The sequence below is a fragment of the Camelus bactrianus genome, chromosome 9 (assembly GCF_048773025.1).
Source record: "Camelus bactrianus isolate YW-2024 breed Bactrian camel chromosome 9, ASM4877302v1, whole genome shotgun sequence".
In the NCBI taxonomy this organism is placed as follows: Eukaryota; Metazoa; Chordata; class Mammalia; order Artiodactyla; family Camelidae; genus Camelus; species Camelus bactrianus.
In genome coordinates, this window is record NC_133547.1 from 29,465,028 (window position 1) to 29,479,327 (window position 14,300).

The following is a 14,300-nucleotide window of genomic DNA, read 5'->3' on the forward strand; positions in this document are numbered from 1 at the left end:
CAACGCTGCACACATTACTACCTGTTCTTTAACAGCATTGTGTGATAAGCCAGTTGTTCTCACTTTAGTCCTCTGTTTGAGATGCAGAGGAAAGCAGGCCTGGGAGTTAGAGCTTTTGTGACTGGCCGGCTCTGTGTCTTGGGGTGTCTTTGGTCTTGTGTCCTCATCTGTTAAAAAAAAGTGAAGGTGTCCACTTATAAACCTTCCATCTCTAAATACTATGTTTCACATCTGAGCTATTAACTTCTCTTTATGCTACTCCAAGAAGAAAAATACAATATCCAACTGAAATTATTTTTCTTTTGCTGACTGCAAGCTGAATTAGCATATTTGTGCTTTGGCAAACTTCTGTGCCTACGATTCTGTCTTTTGTTTTGACCCCAAAATGGTTTATTCTATATCTCCAACTTATATTCAAATGATTATATCTGATTTATTTTGCACGTCAGTCTAACCACTAAGCATATGTCATCACATCACTTAATTTATAACAGAACATAAATTTGCTGTGTCGGCTCCTTTAGCTAAAATCAAATCTAGTAATTTACAGTCATCCACACAAGAATTCACAGTGACTACCAAATAACACTAACAGCCATTAAGAGACTTGGGAGAGAAATTTAAAAATTCAAGGCAGATTTCTGAAAAAATTTTTTTTCTTTAAAAACATTTCCTCTACCCTTTTTTTCTATTTCTTTCTTGCATCCTGATGACTTCAGAGAAGGCTTTACACACACACACACACATACACACACACACACACACATACACACACACACGCCCACTCACACACACTATTCATTTTTGGAGGAGTGGGATGATTGAATAGATGCAGAAGAAAAGGAGATGGGTTGCTTGTTTTTCCATTAAATTTCAAGCCTCAAATTGAAAGAAAGATTTTAAAATAAATATGTCCGTAAGAAGCCTCAAAATCTTAAGTATAAGTTTGGTTGCCTTTGGTGGGGGGCACGTAGGGGAAGGGTTACAGAAAATCTAATGAAATCTATGTCCTCTCTTTCCAGAAAATGCATAGATAAATCTCAAAATTGGCAAACATTTCCCTGGACCCCAGTTTAAGAATCCCTGGCTTAGTCATTGGGGGAAAAATATTTTAAAATATTGGATGTATGACTCCCAGACATATTACATGAGGAATAGTGGTAAAGCCAGCCAGATCCTTAGTTCTCCAAAATATTTGATACATAATTTTTGCATGGTGTACATTAACTCTCATTTATGATCTAGTAAACTTATAAGAAAATAATGTTAATAGGTTTGGGTAGACAAATCTGGGTTTTGGACCATTGTACTCCTCCGTGGAAAAGCAGAGTAAAAAGGAAGGAAGTCCTTCCATTGTATAACGGACTTGCTTCCTTCTCACAACTTGAATACGTCTTTCAACACATTGCCTTAAACCTATACATTCAGCACCGTCTGTAAGAAGGACCCATGTGGTGACACCTGGGCACTTTAATTACTGCACATTCGCCTCTAAGCGGTCATTAGGCAACAGAAGCAGCAACAAATCCATAAAAACCCGACACTGGATGGAAGTTGTCTTGATTAACATCGAGTTAGAACCACCACAAAAATCTCGGGTGTTGGTAAGAATTTAGTCATTTCTGCTGGTCAAACCAGATCCCTGGAGCTGCTGCTGATACAAAGAATGTGTGGGCAGCTCAGCAAAGACGTGCTGCCACTCACCCCGTTATTTTTAGGACAGAAACAAAGTCCTGTCCTGGTTCTTTATGACTCCCTCCAGGGGTTCTCACTGATCTCCAGAGAAAGGCAGTCTCCTAAGAAGACTCTGTTTTAAAAAAAAATTGTAACAGATGGGACATTGTAGTAATGATTTGAAACATGGGTACATAAAGAGAAAGAGACAGAAAGAGCAGAGAGACTCCACAATGGGGGCCTGAGTGGCCGTGTTCAGCTTGAGACTTGAAAGCACGTGGAGACGCAGGCAAGTTACTTCTATAACCAGCATCCTGAATAGAGCTTTCTCCATCCAAGACAGGCCTTTGAGAGGCGACGAGGTCATGAGGCTGGATCCATCGTGAATGGGATTAGTGCCCTTAGAAAGGAGACCCCAGAGAGCTCTCCTGCCCCTTCTGCTCTGGGAGGTGGTACCCAGGACACAGCCTCCTGTGAGCCAGGAAGTAGCTCACACCAGACACCAAATCTATGGGCACCTTGGTTTTGAACTTCCCGGCCTCCTGAAATGTGAGAAGTCAATTTATATTGTTTACAAGCCACTCAGTCTGTGGTATTTTTTCATGGCTCCTCGAATGGATTAGGACAGAAGACACAGCAAACATGGAACAGGAAAATGGATTCTAACACATGTCAGTATTCCCAAGGACGCCGCACGCTGGGTAAGAGACGAGGAGAAGGGAGCTGGTACAGTAAGCAGCGAGGCTAAGACACACACCTTGAGTCCGGCACGTCTGGGTCTGAATCCTCGAGCTGCTACCCAGTGGCTGTTTGACTTCAGGTGAGTCATCGCATGTCCCTAAACCTCAGTTCCTTTATTAAGGAAAGGAGAATGATAGTGGTACTTACAGCTCATGGGCTGTGAGGGTTCCATGTAAGGTAACCAGAGCTGGGGACACTGTGAGTACCTAATACCTGCTTGTTATAATGGTCAGCGTCTTTGAAGGAAATAGTATCATGAATTTAATTTCATAGGGTCATAGAATTCTTTTCAAAAATAGAGCTGGGAGTCCTTTGAGAGCAAAAAGTACTCATCTCTCATTTTGTATGTTAACACTAAAAAAAATTACTAGTAATTAAATACTCCCTACTCCCCCATCAGCTGCCTTTGGTTGGATGCAAATTTAAGAATCTGAGACCAGGTTAGATTACTCCATACAATAAAGGGGTAGAATGTGAAGTCTGCTGCTGTATCCTCCAGCACCACGAACAGTCATCGGAAGTAGTGGGCACATAATACTTGTTGAATGAAAATAGACTTGGAATAGGGAGAAATCTTGAAGAGTGCGGCTCAAGAAAGGAAGGGACAAAAAGGTTTTTTGTTTTGTTTTGTTTTGCTTTGTTTTGTTTTTTGTTTGTTTTTTAAGGGAAAAGGAAACGGAAAAAGAGAATTTGGATAGCTGGTAGAGGAAGAGGGAATTTGCAGGAAAAAAGAAGTGTTTAAAAGGAAACAGTAGGCATGTTTTGCTGGTGATGTGTGATGCAACCCCCCACCCTCGGCCCCTCAGCTTCAGCAAAAATTAACGTTGTCATTCAAAGCCTTTGGAATCATACTTAGGGTATTTTGGCAGGTGACACTGCAGCCACTGACGTCCAAGACGGTCCCTGGGCCCAGGAAGTCCAATTACACTATGTGTTGTACCTAGATGAACAAATAGGGGCCCAGAGAGGTCAAAGGATTTGCCCACAGACCTAATTAACTGCAGAGCTAAGACCAGAACTCAGATCTCCGGAATCCTAGCTCACCGGCCTTCCGGTGCACTGGAGTGAGAGTGCCTCCATCTCTGCCAGACTCACTCAGTCTAGTGTTGAAGAAGTCAGAACGTGGTCAGTGCGACCCATTCCTGGCTCTGCCCACACACTGGGCCTCTGTTCACAGACGCTGCCCTGTGGCTGCACATCTGAAGACTCTGCCCGGGCTTGACCAAGAACGATCTGTGGAACCTTGGAAAAGTCAGCCTCTCTGAGCTTTATTTTCATCGTCTGGAAAATAGAAGCCAAGACTGCTTACCTCTCAGTGTCTTTGCAGGGATCCAGCGAGGTGTTGTAAAGGCTTCATGTATAACAGCGTCAGACACACGTTTGTTAAGTAGTTATTTCTATTATTATTTGTTACACTGCCAATACGGTATTTCTTAGAAGACATTATGTTTCCCTTCTTTCTACTTCACAGGAATTTAGTCATTTTTAAAAAAATCTTATTTTCTTTCATTATGTAATACACACTCAATATAGAATTTTTTAAATTGCAGAACAAATTTTATACATAATTCCTTAACTCAGAGATAGCCATTTTAAACCTTTTGTATGTTCTAAGCCCTTTTTAAACTTTGCATACATTTACATAGATTTTCAAATCGTGATCCTAATATACACTTATTTGCATCACTTACAAAAATTTACTTAATATAACATTTTAAGCATTATTCTATGCCATTAAGTAGTCGTCAACAATATGATTTTTAACGACTGCACAAATATTCCATTATCTGGACATACCGTAATTTACTTAACATTTTCCAATTTGGATTGTTTGCAGTTTTTTTTCTATTATAAATACTACTTTGATAAACCCCTTTGTGTATAACCTCACCTTCTGTGTATCTCAGTTTCTTTGCCTGTGAAAGAATAATAATATTAACGACTTCACGTGGTTGTTGTGAGGACTGAGTGAATACGTGGAAAAGACAAAGGCCTGTGTCTGGCACGTAGTGAGTCCCCCATCCTGTTAGCTACTACTCTTACTCCCAACTTCAGATATTTATGGTTAATATCTAACACATGACTAAATCGCATATTTGGTATTAAATACATCAAATTATGCCTTCTAAAAATATTGTAAGAATATTTTTATAGCTTCGTTCAAAAATTTGCTTTTTCAAATTACCTGTAATTTGCTGGACGCTTGATGATGAGGAGTCATTGAAAGTATGTTTGGTTAGACTTTATTTCTGTGCCTCAGGACGTCCTTGGAGGGAAGGTGGGCATCTGAACACATTAGAGGTAATTTCCTGGTTCTAGAGTTTACAGGACATCAACAAAGACCTGCTTATTTGATTGGCCAAACACTCGTTTAACAGAGTTAAAATCCAGTTAAGGTACCGTCTTGAGATTCCGCGGCTGGTCTAGCAGCTGCGGGTCGGAAGTTCAGAACAAAAAGTGAAAAGCCCGAGGGCCAGCCGTCACTCTGGTACCCGATATTTTTCTATTGAGTCAACTTCCCACGGTGATGTTTATGGATGAGGCTTTGCCACCACGGCTGTCTGCCACATTCTCAGTTGGCACCAGTAATGCCGTGGGGAGCAGAATAGCAACTGGACGGGTGGAAGACAGCTTTTCAGGATCCCTGCGTCTCCCGAGGGCCTCGGGGCGCCTGCGGGTTCTGCAGGTTTTGCTGGGTGGCGGCGTGAAAAGGAAGAGCGTGGCATCTCAAGGCCGACCGTCGGAGCCCTGGCTGTGCCCCTCCGCAGCCGTGTGACCTCAGGCAAACTACTCAAGCTTCCTGCTTCTCTGCTTTATTCTCTGTAAAATCAAGATGGTAATAATAATAACACTTACCGCATTATTCCCACGCCTAACATTTACAGGACCCCAGCCAAGAGCATAAATAACCCTCCAGCCCCGACCCCCCACCCCTCCTCCTACCTGGTTCTGCGAGGAGTGTGGCCCATCGCGTCCCCCACCCCCTGCTGCAGGGCTTAGCCCTTCCACGCCCTTCCCCACCCGCAGCCTCCCTGGGAGGGCAGCCCTGGGGAGGAGGGCCGTGCAAGTCCCGGAGGCAGGCTTGCGCCACTGAGGCGGGGAGCTCTGGGGCCCTCGGCTGCCCCAGCTTGGTCCAGAAAGGGAGTGTGGGCTCGGGCGGTCACATCCTTCAGAGATGTGGCAAGTGGAGGGGTCTCTAGACTCCGCGGTCTGGGTCTGAGGATTAAGTCAGTCAGTGCTTAGTGTGGCACCTGGCATGTCGCCAGCATGCAACAAATGATGGGAGCTATTGTCACTGCTGCGGTGGTGGCAGCACTGTTGTTGGAAGGTGTCTCCAAGATGATGTCATCCAAAACCTTCATGTTAACGTACGTGGGGAGGAAACACAGAAATACTGAAACTACACAGAAGCACAGCAGCAAAGCCGGAACCAGACCCGGGGCCCTCACCACCCAGCTGCCTTTCCTCTGGGCCACAATTCAGTCTCTTTAGCAGCAAAAAGAGGCTGGGGTCAGCACGGGCTTAAACGTTCCCCATCCACAGAGGTGACCTGAGCTGTTGCCGTCTTCTGAACAGGGGCAGGCAGTGTGTCCTTGGAGAAAGGGGGCACCTTCAGTGGGAGTCAGTGTCGGGGAGCCTCCTGTGAAAGTCTCGTCAAGGTGATGTGGGAACACCTCAAATATTTACTGAACAATGAGAAGCATGGATAAAGAAAAAGGTGACATTCTGTCCTCGGTAACAGGGTAGTGAAAGGTCCAGGACTGACTCTTTTAAGTCAAAAAAAGCCTGTTCTGGTTCAGGAATCAGATTTGCAGACGGACTGAATTTCTTTTCATGCATTACACGTGAAATAAAAGTAATTTGTAAATTTCCTTCCATGCTTTCATTTTAAAACCTAGTTTGTTTCATTTTACTCATAATCAATACATTCTTTGACTTTTTAGCATCTAAAGATTTCTTACATGATTTATATTTTTAAAACTTTTAGTTAGGGAAATGCTCAAACCTATGTGAAAATAGAGGAGATTATATGATGAGGGTTGAGTATAATGATGCTGTGTAACGTGGTCTCCCAGCTTCCAGAGTGATCACATGTGGCTAATCCTGTTTCATCTGTAAACTCACCTTCCATCCCCACCCTGGCAATGGAGTTTGAATCAAATCTCAGACTGTTTTGTCATTTCATCCATAGCCACTTGGTTTTCTGCAAGATTCTGATGAACATTTTAAGCCCTTTCCATCTGGCTGTTTTAGACTTAGCTCGTTCAGCTGGAGGACAATCAACAGACTAAAGCTTGGGCCCTTCTAGAGGCTTTGCACGGTCACAGATCCAGAGAATCCGGGACAAATCAGCCTGAAAATGGAGCCTCTTTTAATTTGACTGCCAGGCTGGAACTGAACAAGGAAACATTTTGGGTACTTTTTATTCCTTGCTGAATTTATGCCAACTCTGTATATGGTATTTCCATAAAAATCTTGTTTTCTTTCCCTTTCCTTTGAAGAATGAAACTTCTTTTCCTTTTTTCAAGAGGAGAAGACTGTCACTCCAGACCCCACCCGTCCTGTGCTGTCACCTTTTCTTCTGTTTAACTTCTGCACTAGTCTCTGTTTGCATATTCTGGGGTTTGGCAATTCACAGGGCGGAGGCGGGGATACGCAAGGATGGGGACGGTGGCCCCACTCGATGACACTGAATTACTGTCCTTCAATCACTGGAGCACAAGGAAAATTTTTTTAAAGTTCCCTTTATAATCATTGAATTTTAAATGATTATCTGAAAAAGACTGAGGGGGGGATAAAAGGATTTCAAGTTAGACAGAAAAAAAGATTTCACATTTCCCTGCCAGAAACATTGTTCTTATTTTCAGTTGAATGGCTTGGCTATTAATTAAGGCTTCGTGCTCAGCAGTCATCCCCCTTTCTACATTCTTGCCGCTAATCGTCATACAGGCGACACATGACTTCTGTTTAAATGCTAAAGTTTATTAGAGTGGAAAAAAAACCCTGTCAGTTATACAGGAAAGGAAAAGAGATTAGGAATCAAGTCCAACCATTTGCTTATTCATCTGCATATGGTTAAAGGATTTAAAAGAATCCACTGGTTTCTGTTTCACTGCTACATGCAGGCCAAGGAGCAAGGAGGAAAAAAAAGCCTTTTCCTATCCTTTTGTCTGTGGGGTAGGGGGGAAGGAGAAATCGTTTCCCCTCCTAATATGAAGCCAAAGTAACCAAACTTTGGAGGGACTGGCTCCTTCTGAAAGGTTATTGCTCTAATTACCTATTGCTTTGAAACAAAACTCCCTGAAAACTGAGTGGCAGAAAACGGCACCCACTTAATCCTGCCCAGGGGACTCGCCGTTCCGAAATCCCCAGGGACCGGGAGGGAGGGCTTTTCTCTGCGCCTGGGGTGTTGCAGCTCGGCTGGGAGGATTAGGAAGGCTGGGAGTGATTCCAGTGGCAGGGCTGGAGTCACCTGGAGGCTTCTGCCCTCACCAGCACCTGGACTGAGATGACTCAGTCTGTGCTGGGCCACGACCATGACCCGAACGCCTTCACTTGGCCTCTCCACGTGGCTTCTCACAGCGTGGTGGCTGCCTCCTGCGAGGGCGTCCCCAGGGGGAGTGAGCCGAGGGCGAGCGTTTCAAGAGACCAAGTCATTCACTGCATTCTGGTGGCCAGGCAAGTCAGCCGGTTTAGGTTCAAAGGGAGAGCAAGCAGGACTCCACTTCTGGGTGGGGAAACGGCCAGGTCGCACCGCAGAAGAGCATGTGGCCGGCCAACTCTGGAAAATACAGTTCACCTCGGTCATCTGGGGTGAGGCCCTTTAGCGCGGAGCTGGGGAGGGAGGCCACCTTCTCCCTCCGGCCCCTTCCCGGGGCCCTTTTCCCCCAGCCCTTACTCAGCTCTTCCCCAATAGCTCTGCTCTGTCTCCAGCACCTTTCGTCTGGCCTGCTGTGGGCAGAGATAGAATCACGACAAACAGAAACCCTCCCTGCAGCAGCTTCCCGGCTGCTCTGCTTAGTTTTTCCGTTTTGTCTTTTCTTATCTGTATACACGCCCACACGTATACATGGATGGATTCCTTTACTGTTGATGAGAGTTTTTTTCACTGAGAAATAATCCACATGCTGTACGGTACAGTCATGTAACGTGTACAACTCAGGGGGTTCTAGTATAGTCAGAGCTGTACAACCATCACCACGATCTAATTCCAGAACATTTTCATTGCACCAAAAAGAAATCCCATAACCATTCAAAGTCACCCCCATTGCCCCCTCCCACAGCCCCTGGAAATAATGGATCTATTTTCTCTCTATGGATTTGCCTATTCTGGACGTTTCACATAAACTGAATCATACAACATACGGCATTTCTTTGTTTGGCTTATTTCCTTTAGCATGCTTTCTAGGTTCATTCATCTGTGAAGCAGCACTTCAGACCTCTTTGTGATCGAGTAATATTCCATCGTGTGGATACACCGCTTTTGTTAATTCACCCATTGGTGGACATCTGGGTTGTCTCCACCTTTTGACTATTATGAACAATGCTGGTATGATTGCTGGTGTACAGGTTTCTGTGTGAACACATGTTCTCATTCTCCGGGGCAAAGACCTAGGAGTGGAATTGCTGGGTCATATAGTAACTTCAAGTCTTTGAGGAACTGCCAGAGAGTTTTCCACAGCTGCTGCAGCACTCTACATCCCCATCAGCAATGCCCGAGGGTTTCAATTTCTCCACGTTCTTGGCAACAGTTGTTATTTTCTGCTTTGTTTAATCAAGGCCATCCTAGAGGGTGGGACGCGCCTGCTGCGCTTAGTTTAAGGAGCGTCTTCCTTCAGGCCACTACGTCTGGAGACAGGAGGTTGCCGAGGGCTCATGGGGCTGAAGGCAGGCCGTGTGCCATCTGGTTTGGTGCTCACAGCAACTCTACAGGTAGGTAGCGGTATTACACCTATCTGACAAGTAAACAAAGGGAGGCACAAAATAACTTGCTACAAAATGGACGAGGTTTGGAAGACATGAATTTCCCATGTGTATAAAAAAGAGAACTTGGATATTGATGCTAGAGTTTGGAGGTATAAGTAAAAGATTTAAAAACCTTTTTTTTTGAAAACAAAACAAAACAAAAAACACCAGGCAGGTTGTAGTTGGCAGGGTCCTAGGATGGCCCCCAGTGTTCTAGCTCACGATGCCCACACCCTGCATAATCCCACATCCTGAAGAACAGGTGGGCCTTACGAGTATCATCGGCTGTCACTCTCCTGGTTTTATTAATATGGCAAAAGGGGTTTCTGAGGATGTGATTACAGCCCTCAATCAGTTGACTCTGAGTTAATTAAAAGGGAGGGTACCCTAGGTGTGCCTGACCCAGTCATGTGAGTCCTTAAAAGAGACAAGCAGCAGTGGAGACTCCCCAGCTGGCCTTTAAGAAACAGGTCACCATGAGTTCTACAACCACAAGGACCTGCATTTGGCCAACAACAACCAGAATGAGCTTGGAAGAAGAGCCAGAGTTCCAGATCAGAACCCGTCCTGGCTGTTACACTGATTATAGCCGTGTGAGACCCTGAGCAGAGAACCAGCGGAGCCCTGCATGGATTTCTAATCTACAGCGTGGGGAGATAATAGGCGCTATCTTAAGCCACGAAGTCTGTGGCACCCCATTACACAGCAACAGAAAACTAGTACAGATCACTGACGGACGGAAGGCTGTTCGCGGAGGTGAAGTCACTGGTGTGCCACTATGAAGGGCAGCACTTCTTAAAGTGTGGCCCAGGGGCGCCTGGGGCCTCAGGATCTTTCCAGGGGCCCATGAGGTCAAAACAATTGTCGTATTAAGACACACTAAGACATTATCTTCCTTTTTCCTTCTCATTTTCTCATGGGTTTATAGTTTTCTAGATGCTACATGATGTGTGATGATGTCATTTCTCCGACGGCTACTGGAATGTGTCCCTGTGTGTTCTTATGTTTAAAAAAGCTCTGGTTTAGAAATAGACTCGAGGACGTAGAAAACAAACTGTGGTTACCAGTGGGGAAGAGGGGAGGGACATATTAGGAGTTTGGGATTAACAGATACACACTATTATATATAAGGAGGGAGGGTATAGCTCAGTGGTAGAGCACGTGCTTAGCATGCACATGGTCCTGGGTTCAATTCCCAGTACCTCTATCAAATAAACAAACAAACAAACAAACCTAATTACCGCTCCCCCCCAAAAAACTCTCAAACAACACATTACTATATATAAAATACAAAAACAACAAGGACCTACTGTATAGCACAGGGAACTATATTCAATTTCTTGTAATGAGCTGTAATGGAAAAGAATCTGAAAAAATATGTATGTATGTATATGTATAACTGAACTGCTTTGCGGTGTACCTGAAACTAACATTGCAAATCGACTACACTTCAATAAAAAATAAGAATTAAAAAAAACAATTTCTAGTTTATTTCTAGTGTAGTAAAGATTGATGAAATATAAGCGAAAGTTCATGGCAGGGGGTCTTTCAACAATTTTTAATGAGGTCCTGAGACCAAAAAGCTTGGGAACCACTGGTCCAGATGAAATGCAACTAAACAGGCCTAGACAAGGCCTGAAGGTGCAGGAACTTATGTACCTACTTAAAGGCTACATTCCACCCAGAACTGTGGCAGGTGTGCCCAAGAGTGGAGCAAGGATACAAGAGCAGCACGAGGTGCAGCCCCTGAAGTGAGGCACACGTGCAGAGCTCAGCAGCAAAACCGCATGCTCTTCCCTTCGCGGGTGTCGCCGCTGGATGGTATGTAGTCAGTGCTGACCTGCCGGGTGGGTGGCGAGGACACAGAAGTGTCTGGAGAAGCTGCTGAAAGCAGGCTACGGGAGAACAGGGGGATTTTACGGGAGAGGCGACGTGTAAGTTGCGGGGGAAGTGGGAAGAGGACGAGGATTTCAGGCGCTGCGCCTCAGCTCTCAGCTAGGATGTCCCTTTCTTAGCGAGGCCTTTCCGGATACCTCCCCCCCCTCCACCTCCAGCAACCAGCACCGCATTCCCATCACGGCACCTGTTAATTTCCTTTCCAGCACTTTTTAATTTTAAACCTAACATAATGTGGCCCAGGGACCACCAGGAAGTCTGGCTGGTGCTAGGGTGCCTTGGTTCAAATCCTAGCTCTGCTACTTTCTAAGTCTAAAATCTTGTTAATCTCTCTCTGCCTCAGTTCCTCAAAAAACGTACCAACAGAACAAGGCATTTATGTTGGCGAGTTAGCTTAGTTGTGACCATAGGACTAAAAAGCACGGGTGGATATGAACTAGTTCAAAGGCAGACCCATAGGGAATTCAGATGATAAGGAGAAAAGAGGACGAAAAGACAAGGGAAAATTCTGGGGGTAGTAAAATAAAAAGGCAACCAATTATATGTGGATTAAGGAAAGAGAGTAAAAAAATCAAAATTATTTCGAAGTTTGCTGTGTGAGATATAACCAGGCCTGGCACCAGGAAACTGCGGCACCTGCTCTGGAGGGAAAAGGCTGAGCCACGTCAAATCCATGTTTAAAGTGAGTGGCAGCGAGAAGACAACTGGAGACAACTTGACTTCAGAGTGCTGGGTGCTGGGGCTTACAGAAGAACGCTCAGGGCAGACGGGAAAGTCCAGGTGTCTGCTCATGGCTTGCCAAAGCCAGAATCATGGGGAAGAAACGCCACAAGGCCCCAGACACCGAGCTGGAGGGAGGACAATTTTCTTTAAGACACTCATGATGACATTGCTGTGCATAAAAGATGCAGAATACATTGCTATCAAACTCCTTGTGGTGAGAGGGGGCTTTTCAGAAGACACAGAGCATTCAGCACAGGATGCTGCACGGTAAGAGGGTGATACATTTCTCCACTGCAACCTACCTTGGTAAAGCCAAATAAACAGTGTGTTTCAAGTTGCTTTTATAAGAGGAAGCTTGGGCCATCATTTCTCTTCTAGCAAGGACCTGTTGCTCTTCAGTTTAAAATTGCACAGCATTCCTCTTGTCGACATGGGTTCACAGTACTCTTCGTGCCAGCAGAAGCTTCCTGTGATGACTTTTGGACGTCCTTTCTGAAACAGTTAGGCTTTGAGACCCTTTAGGACTGCTGAACTGTAGATAAAATCTTCCAGGGAAGTAGGTGTGGGCAGGATGTGTGGTTTCCCTGCCTCTCATTTAAAGACTGATGCAACTAATTTTTCATGAACAGTCTCTTCCAGTAAAAGTTACGTTCCAGAGTGTTTTGAGAGCAGTTGGAAAGGGCGAGCTAGCTACTGGTCTCCTTCAGTGTGCATGGACTCTGGAGCACCAGTTTTCTTAATGCCACAGAAGTGCATGGCAGGAAGCTGCTCCCACTGTCAGGCCAGTCCCCGTTGCTAGTGTGACCTGCGACCTTGAGGACTTGAATTAGCCATAATAATAACAACAAAAATACAAAATTAACTCATAGAGTAAGAGCAGAGCACACATTTGTTTACCAAATAATCTGAAACTGAGCAGGACGTGACGATGTGTGTCTCAGCCTGACTCTGAATATGTATACAGCAGCCTAAATCCAGGAAGATATTTCTGAGCTTTCAGTGATCTGACACATACAGATTCCTCCTCTGACATTCCAGGCTGACCACTGGCTAAGTCAAGGCTCTACAAAACATCTGGGGCATATGTTTCTGGGAAAAATCATGGCCTCTTTTCTACAATTCTCTGTGGCCTAAGCGTGGTGAGCTCTGGCCCTCCAGGAGCTTAGCTGTGGGGGCGCCGGGGTGGCTGCCCTGGAGCACAGACAGGCCTTAACTGCACTGAACGCAGTCCAGTTTCACTCCCCAGTCATCTACCTCGTGCCACGTAGGAGTAGGGACAGAGCAGAGAAAAACTCAAAGATGCAAGAAATACACACGCTGCTGCCCCTAGAAAACCACTTTCTCCACAGAAACGTAGAGGTGTCCTTCATCTCCACTCCTGGCTGAACCACACAAACATGCTGTCTGATATTTTAGGCCTTTACGGCGGCTGAGATTTGAGAATTAAAGTCAAAGCGCGATGAACTAGCGCTTGGCTGCCCCACGGCCACCACATCCAGACAGCAAAGTGCTTTCCCTGTCCTGAGAGTCTTCTGCCACGCGCTTCTCCAGCCAAAAACCCAAGGAAGTGACCTGATGTCAGACGCGCCTACTTGATTCAGAGATTTTCTAGAAGAAGAAAGATTTTCTAAAAGAAGGAGAAAGGCTAGGGTAGCCTGAGCATTTTAGTTTTACATCATCTTGGGTGACCATGTCTCTTTTCACCAGAAGTCAATTTCTTTAATTTCCTACCATTTCTTTATTAGATTTGTATCATAAGAAAGATTGAAGCGGAAAAATGAAACGACTTAAATACCACGAGAGGTCTTCTCATCGTGGCCCTGTTCCAGTAGCAGGGCGGGCACTGGGAGCCCTGGGGACCGCAGAGCGGCCGGGCCGGCCCCGCAGCACCTGCTGTGCTTCTGCTGAGCCTGCCGGGGCTCTTTGGGAGCAGACTCTCAAGGAGGACCCGCTGAACAATTCGCACGGACCAATGAAAAATGTAGTGTCGGCCCCTTGTTCAAAATACGTTAAGAAATTCAAGAGGGAGATAGCTGAGTAGTCAACCAGGTGTGGGCCCTCCTAACGACGGGTCCCCACGTGACCGCACAGGCCACGTGCCCATGCTCTCAAGACAGGCTGCTTGGGCCTGAATCCCGGCTTTGACTGGGAAGTCATCTGTGAAATGGGGGTAGCAGCAGTAGCTGCCTCACTGAGTTGTTTTCAGAGCTCAATGAGTTAATATATGAAAAGCACTTAGAAGAATCTCTGACAAACAACAAGCACGCACGTAAATGCTACGTAAATCTGTACTCATCTGG